The sequence below is a fragment of the Bombina bombina genome, chromosome 10 (assembly GCF_027579735.1).
Source record: "Bombina bombina isolate aBomBom1 chromosome 10, aBomBom1.pri, whole genome shotgun sequence".
NCBI lineage: Eukaryota > Metazoa > Chordata > Amphibia > Anura > Bombinatoridae > Bombina > Bombina bombina.
In genome coordinates, this window is record NC_069508.1 from 189838894 (window position 1) to 189847502 (window position 8609).

An 8609-nucleotide genomic window follows, 5' to 3' on the forward strand; every position below is an offset into this window, starting at 1 on the left:
CTCTGTGCTAATAGAAAGAAGGGGGTCACTCACATAGCTCTGTGCTAATGGAAAGAAGGGGGTTACTCACATAGCTCTTTGCTAATGGAAATAAGGGGGTTATTCACATAGCTCTGTGCTTATGGAAAGAAGGGGGTTACTCACATAACTCTGTGCTAATAGAAAGAAGAGGGTTACTCACATAGTTCTGTGCTAATGGAAAGAAGGGGGTTACTCACTTAGCTCTGTGCTAATAGAAAGAAGGGGGTTAGTCACATAGCTCTGTGCTAATAGAAAGAAGAGGGTTACTCACATAGCTCTGTGCTAATAGAAAGAAGGGGGTTACTCACATAGCTCTGTGCTAATAGAAAGAAGGGGGTTAGTCACATAGCTCTGTGCTAATAGAAAGAAGAGGGTTACTCACATAGCTCTGTGCTAATAGAAAGAAGGGGGTTAATCACATTGCTCTGTGCTAATAGAAATAAGAGGGTTACTCACATAGCTCTGTGCTAATAGAATGAAGGGGGTTACTCACATAGCTCTGTGCTAATAGAAAGAAGGGGGTTAGTCACATAGCTCTGTGCTAATAGAAAGAAGAGGGTTACTCACATAGCTCTGTGCTAATGGAAAGAAAGGGGTTACTCACATAGCTCTGTGCTAATGGAAAGAAGGGGGTTACTGACATAGCTCTGTGCTAATGGAAGCAAGGGGGTTACTCACATAGCTCTGTGCTAATGGAATGAAGGGGGTTGCTCACATAGCTCTGTGCTAATGGAAGCAAAGGGGGTTACTCACATAGCTCTGTGCTAATTGAAAAAAGGGGTTACTCAAATAACTCTGTTCTAAAAGAAAGAAGGGTGTTACTCACATAGCTCTGTGCTAATAGAAAGAAGAGGGTTACTCACATAGCTCTGTGCTAATAGAAAGAAGGGGGTCACTCACATAGCTCTGTGCTAATAGAAAGAAGGGGGTTACTCACATAGCTCTGTGCTAATGGAAAGAAGGGGTGTACTCACATAGCTCTGTGCTAATAGAAAGCAGTGAGTTACTCACATAGCTCTGTGCTAATAGAAAGAAGGGGGTTACTCACATAGCTCTGTGCTAATAGAAAGAAGAGGGTTACTCACATAGCTCTGTGCTAATAGAAAGAAGGGGGTTACTCACAAAGCTCTGTGCTAATAGAAAGAAGGGGGTTACTCACATAGCTCTGTGCTAATAGAATGAAGGGGGGTTACTCACATAGCTCTGTGCTAATAGAAAGAAGGGGTTACTCACATAACTCTGTGCTAATGGAAAGAAGGGGGTTACTCACATAGCTCTGTGCTAATGGAAAGAAGGGGGTTACTCACATAGCTCTGTGCTAATAGAAATAAGGGGGTTACTCACATAGCTCTGTGCTAATGGAAAGAAGGGGGGTTACTCACATAGCTCTGTGCTAATAGAAAGAAGGGTGTTACTCACATAGCTCTGTGCTAATAGAAAGAAGGGGGTTACTCACATAACTCTGTGCTAATGGAAAGAAGGGGGTTACTCACATAGCTCTGTGCTAATGGAAAGAAGGGGGTTACTCACATAACTCTGTGCTAATGGAAAGAAGGGGGTTACTCACATAACTCTGTGCTAATGGAAAGAAGGGGGTTACTCACATAGCTCTGTGCTAATAGAAAGAAGGGGGTTACTCACATAGCTCTGTGCTAATAGAAAGAAGGGGGTTACTCACATAGATCTGTGCTAGTGGAAAAAAGGGGGTTACTCACATAACTCTGTGCTAATGGAAAGAAGGGGGTCACTCACATAGCTCTGTGCTAATGGAAAGAAGGGGGTTACTCACATAGTTCTGTGCTAATAGAAAGAAGGGGGTTACTCACATAGCTCTGTGCTAATAGAAAGAAGGGGGTTACTCACATAGCTCTGTGCTAATGGAAAGAAGGGGGTTACTCACATAGCTCTGTGCTAAAAGAAAGAAGGGGGTTACTCACATAGCTCTGTGCTAGTGGAAAGAAGGTGGTTACTCACATAACTCTGTGCTAATGGAAAGAAGGGGGTTACTCACATAGCTCTGTGCTAATAGAAAGAAGGGGGTTACTCACATAGCTCTGTGCTAATGGAAAGAAGGGGGTTACCCACATAAATCTGTGCTAATGGAAAGAAGGGGATTACTCACATAACTCTGTGCTAATGGAAAGAAGGGGGTTACTCACATAGCTCTCTGCTAATGGAAAGAAAGGGGTTACTCACATAGCTCTGTGCTAATAGAAAGAAGAGGGTTACTCACATAGCTCTGTGCTAATAAAAAAAGGGGGTTACTCACATAGCTCTGTGCTAATAGAAAGAAGGGGGTTACTCACATAGCTCTGTGCTAATAGAAAGATGGGGGTTACTCACATAACTCTGTGCTAATAGAAAGAATGGGGTTACTCACATAGCACTGTGCTAATAGAAAGAAGGGGGTTACTCACAAAGCTCTGTGCTAATAGAAAGAAGGGGGTTCCTCACATAGCTCTGTGCTAATAGAAAGAAGGGGGTTACTCACATAATTCTGTGCTAATGGAAAGAAGGGGGTTACTCCCATAGCTCTGTGCTAATGGAAAGAAGGGGGTTACTCACATAGCTCTGTGCTAATGGAAAGAAGGGGGGTTACTCACATAGCTCTGTGCTAATGGAAAGAAGGGGGTTACTCACATAGCTCTGTGCTAATAGAAAGAAAGGGGTTACTCACATAACTCTGTGCTAATAGAAAGAAGGGGGTTACTCACATAGCTCTGTGCTAATAGAAAGAAGGGGGTTACTCACAAAGCTCTGTGCTAATAGAAAGAAGGGGGTTACTCACATAGCTCTGTGCTAATAGAAAGAAGTGGGTTACTCACATGCTAATGGAAAGAAGGGGGTTACTCACATAGCTCTGTGCGAATAGAAAGAAGGGGGTTACTCACATAGCTCTGTGCTAATAGAAAAAAGGGGGTTACTCACATAACTCTGTGCTAATGGAAAGAAGGGGGTTACTCCAATAGCTCTGTGCTAATAGAAAGAAGGGGGTTACTCACATAGCTCTGTGCTAATGGAAAGAAGGGGGGTTACTCACATAGCTCTGTGCTAATGGAAAGAAGGGGGTTACTCACATAGCTCTGTGCTAATAGAAAGAAGGGGGTTACTCACATAGCTCTGTGCTAATAGAAAGAAGGGGGGTTACTCACATAGCTCTGTGCTAATAGAAAGAAGGGGGTTACTCACATAGCTCTGTGCTAATAGAAAGAAGGGGGGTTACTCACATAGCTCTGTGCTAATGGAAAGAAGGGGGTTACTCACATAGCTCTGTGCTAATAGAAAGAAGGGGGTTACTCACATAGCTCTGTGCTAATAGAAAGAAGGGGGGTTACTCACATAGCTTTGTGCTAATAGAAAGAAGGGGGTTACTCACATAGCTTTGTGCTAATAGAAAGAAGGGGGTTACTCACATAGCTCTGTGCTAATAGAAAGAAGGGGGTTACTCACATAGCTCTGTGCTAATGGAAGCAAGGGTTGGGTTTAAAAGGATATAAATACTAAACATTATATTTTGGGATTCAGAGTACATCATTTTGAAAAATTTTCCATTTTACTTCTATTATCAAATTTCTTTGTTCCAATGGTATTCTTTGTTGAAAAGATACCTACGGCTAGATTAAGAGTTGTGCGTTATGGTTAAAAAGCAGCGTTGAGATTATGAGTCTTGAAAAGACAGGCTCACCACTCACTTTTTTGCCCAGACTCAGAAATACCGCAAATCCATTTACATCAATTGTGTATCCTATATTTTTAATCACCTAGATTACGAGTTTTGTCGGTAATGGTGTGCGGTGCTAACGAGCAGATTATGCTCACCGCTCACCTACAGACAGCGCTGGTGTTACGGGTTTTTACAAACCCGGCGTGAGCCACAGAAAAGTGAGCGGAGAGCAAAATTTTGCTCCACATCTCACCTCATTACCAGCGCTGCTTACGTTAGCGGTGGGCTGGCTAATGTGCTCATGCACCATTTCCCCATAGGGTTCAATGGGGCAGAGTCGGCTGAAAAAAAACCTAACACAGCCCCATTGATTCCTATGGGGAAATAAAAGTTATGTCTACACCTAACACCATAACATGAACCCAGAGTCTAAACACCCCTAATCTTACACTTATTAACCCCTAATCTGCTGCCCCAACATCGACGACACCTGCATTATATTATTAACCCCTAATCTTCCACTCCGGACACCGCCGTCACCTACATTATACTTATGAACCCCTAATCTGCTGCCCCCAACATCGCTGATACCTACATTTTATTTATTAAGCCCTACTCTGCCACCCCCAATGTTGCCGCCACCTACCTACACTTATTAACCCCTGATTTTCCGCCCCCAACATCGCCGCCACTATGTTTTTAACCCCTAAACCTAAGTCTAACCCTAACCCCCCCTAACTTAAATATAATTTAAATAAATCTAGATAAATATTCCTATCATTAACTAAATTATTCCTATTTAAATAAAATCTGAATACTTACCTATAAAATAAACCCTAAGCTAGCTACAATATAACTAATAGTTACATTGTAGCTAGCTTGGGGTTTATTTTTCTGGCAACTTTGTATTTATTTTAACTAGGTACAATAGTTATTAAATAGTTATTAACTATTTAATAACTACCTAGTTAAAATAAAGACAAATTTACCTGTAAAATAAAACCTAACCTAAATTACAATTAAACCTAACACTACACTATAATTAAATTAATTCCCTAAATTAACTACAATTAAATACAATTATCTAAAGTATGAAAAAACCCACTAAATTACAGAAAATAATAAAATAATTACAAGCTTTTTAAACTAATTACACCTAATCTAATCCCCTAATAAAATAAAAAAGCCCCCCAAAATAATAAAAAGCCCTACCCTATACTAAATTACAAATAGCCCTTAAAAGGGCCTTTTGCATGGCATTGCCCCAAAGTAATAAGCACTTTTACCTGTAAAAAAAAAGTACAATACCCCCCAACATTAAAACCCACCATCCACACAACCAACCCTACTCTAAAACCCACCCAATCCCCCCTTAATAAAACCTAACACTAACCCCTTGAAGATTACCCTACCTTGAGTTCTATCAGCCAATCGGAATTAAGGTAGAAAAAATCCTATTAAACTTCAATCCTATTGGCTGATTGGAACAGCCAATAGAATGCGACCTCAATCCTATTGGCTGTTCTAATCAGCCAATAGGATTGAAGTTCAATCCTATTGGCTGATTGCATCAGCCAATAGGATTTTTTCTACCTTAATTCCGATTGTCTGATAGAATTCTATCAGCCAGTCGGAATTGAAGGGATGCCATCTTGGATTATGTCATTTAAAGGAACCTTCATGCAATGTGGTGGGGCCTCGGTTTAGGGGTTAATAGGTAGTTTATGGGTGTTAGTGAACTTTTTAGCACTTTAGTTAAGGGTTTTATGCTACGGCGTTGTAGTGTAAAACTCTTAACTACTGACTTTAAAATGCGGTACCAGTCTTGAAAGGAGAGAGTCTACCGCTCACTTTTTGGAAGACTCGTAATACCGGCGCTATGCAGGTCCCATTGAAAAAATAGGATACGCAATTGACGTAAGTGGATTTGCGGTATTTTCGAGTCTGGCCAAAAAAGTGAGCGGTACACCTGTACCTTCAAGACTCGTAATACAAGCGGGCGTTAAAAATCAGTGTTGGGACCTCTCAATGCTGCTTTTTAAGGCTAACGCAAGACGGTATTATGAGTCTAACCAAAAGTGAGTGGTAGACCCTCTCCTGTCAAGACTGATACCGCATTTAAAAGTCAGTAGTTAAGAGTTTTACACTACAACGCCGTAGCATAAAACTCCTAATTAAAGTGCTAAAAAGTACACTAGCACCCATAAACTACCTATTAACCCCTAAACCGAGGCCCCCCCCCACATCGCAAACACTAAAATAAATATTTTAACCCCTAATCTGCCAAACCGGACATCGCCGCCACTATAATAAATATATTAACCCCTAAACCACAACATTCACACCTCGCAAACACTATTTAAATATTATTAACCCCTAATCTGCCTGCCCTAACATCGCCAACACCTACCTACATTTATTAACCCCTAATCTGCCGCCCCCAACGTCGCTGCCACTATATTAAATGTATTAACCCCTAAACCTAAGTCTAACCCTAATCCTAACACCCCCTAACTGAAATATAATTTTAATGAATCTAAATAAAATTACTATCATTAACTAAAGTATTCCTATTCAAAACTAAATACTTACCTGTAAAATAAACCTTAAGCTAGCTACAATATAACTAATAGTTACATTGTATCTATCTTAGGGTTTATTTTTATTTTACAGGCAAATTTGTATTTATTTTAACTAGGTACAATAGTTATTAAATAGTTATTAACTATTTAATAACTACCTAGTTAAAATAAAGACAAATTTACCTATAAAATAAAACCTAACTTATGTTACAATTACACCTAACACTACACTATAATTAAATTAATTACAGAAACTAAATACAATTAATTACAATTTAAATAAATTATCTAAAGCATGAATAAAAACAAACACTAAATTACAGAAAATAATAAAATAATTACAAGAATTTTAAACTAATTACACCTCCTCTAATCCCCCTAACAAAATAAAAAAGCCCCCCCCAAAAAATAAATAAATAATAATAACTAAAAAAAGAAAAAAATAGCTATTTAATAACTATTCTACCTAGTTAAAATAAATACAAAGTACCTGTAAAATAAAAATAAACCCTAAGATAGATACAATGTAACTATTAGTTACATTGTAGCTATCTTAGGGTTTATTTTATTGGTAAGTATATAGTTTTAAATAGGAATAATTTAGTTAATGATAGCAATATTTATTTAGATTTATTAAAATTATATTTCAGTAAGGGGTGTTAGGTTTAGGGGTTAATACATTTAATATAGTGGCGGCAACGTTGTGGGTGGCAGATTAGGGGTTAATAAATATAATGTAGGTGTCGGCGATGTCCGGAGCAGCAGATTAGGGGTTAATAAATATAATGCAGGTGTCGGCGATGTCGGGGGCGGCAGATTAGGGGTTAATAAGTGTAAGATTAGGGGTGTTTAGACTTGGGGTTCATGTTAGGGTGCTAGGTGTAGGCATAAAATGTGCTTTCCCATAGGAATCAATGGGGCTGCGTTAGGAGCTTTACGCTGCTTTTTTGCAGGTGTTAGGTTTTTTTTCAGCCGGCTCTCCCCCATTGTTTCCTATGGGGAAATCGTGCACGAGCACGTTACACCAGCTCACCGCTAACGTAAGCAGCACTGGTATTGAGGTGAGATGTAGAGTTAAATTTTGTTCTTCGCTCACTTTTTTTGCGTCTAACGCCGGGTTTAAAAAAACCTGTAATACCAGCGTTGTTTGTAGGTGAGCGGTGAGCATAAACTGCTCGCTAGCATCACACAGCCTCTAACGCAAAACTCGTAATCTAGGTGCTAGGTAGGTGTCTGCAGCACTACATGACAGCAAATAGTGCTGCCATCTAGTACTGTACACATGTGCATGCTCCTGAGCTTACATCCCTGTTTTACAACAAAATATACCAAGAGAACAAAAAAGAAACTGATGATAGAAGTAACTTAAAATGTTAAAATCCATATTCTATCTGAATTAAGAAAGAAAAAACAAAAATTGTGTTTCATGTCCCTTTAAATCACATTGCCCTCTCTACTGGCAGCAAGAGGGTTAATTGCACTGTTCTGTACTCATAGAAGCAAGGCAAATAAATCACACTGCCCTCTTTGCTACTGGCAGCAAGAGGGTTAATTGCACTGCTCTGTGCTAATGGAAACAAGGCAAATAAATCACGCTGCCCTAATTTACTCCTATTATCAATTTTTCTTCATTCTTTTGTATCTTTATTTGAAAAAGAAGGCATCAAAGCTATGGAGCCGGAACATTTTTTTGGTTCAATACCCTGGACAGCACTTGTTTATTGGTGCTGTCCAATCAGCAAGGACAACCCAGGTTGTGAACCAAAAATGGGCCAGCTTCTAAACTTACATTCTTGCTTTTCAAATAAAGATAGCAAGAGAATAAAGAAAAATTGATAATAGGAGTAAATTAGAAAGTTGCTTAAAATTTCTGCTCTATCTGAATCATGAAAGGAAAAATTTTGGTTCAGTGTCCCTTTAACGTTAGTTTGCCTAAAACATTTTGATCAATAGAAGTTCCCCCTCCAGCTCCCTATGGGGTTAAAACTTTCACTGAGGTTTGTCATGTGAAATGTGTGGTCCCCTCTGGGTAACTGCTTACCAGGCTATATTCCTGCACATGCAGAATAAAATATATATATAAAAAAGGATTAGCAATAAACTGTGTTCCTGTACTGTATACAAGTATGCTGTGTGGTTAGAGAGGAAGTGATTATAATCTCTGGCCTTGTAACCTTATTATGTAACACATTATAGGATGTTACAGTGCTGATGTACACAGCTGCTTATCGTACGTACTTAAAGATTGCTATATAAATAGAAAGAGGCATTTAAACATAGAGATATATGATCTAATTATGTATTACTAACATGCAGCTAGACACAAAGATAGTATCATCAGC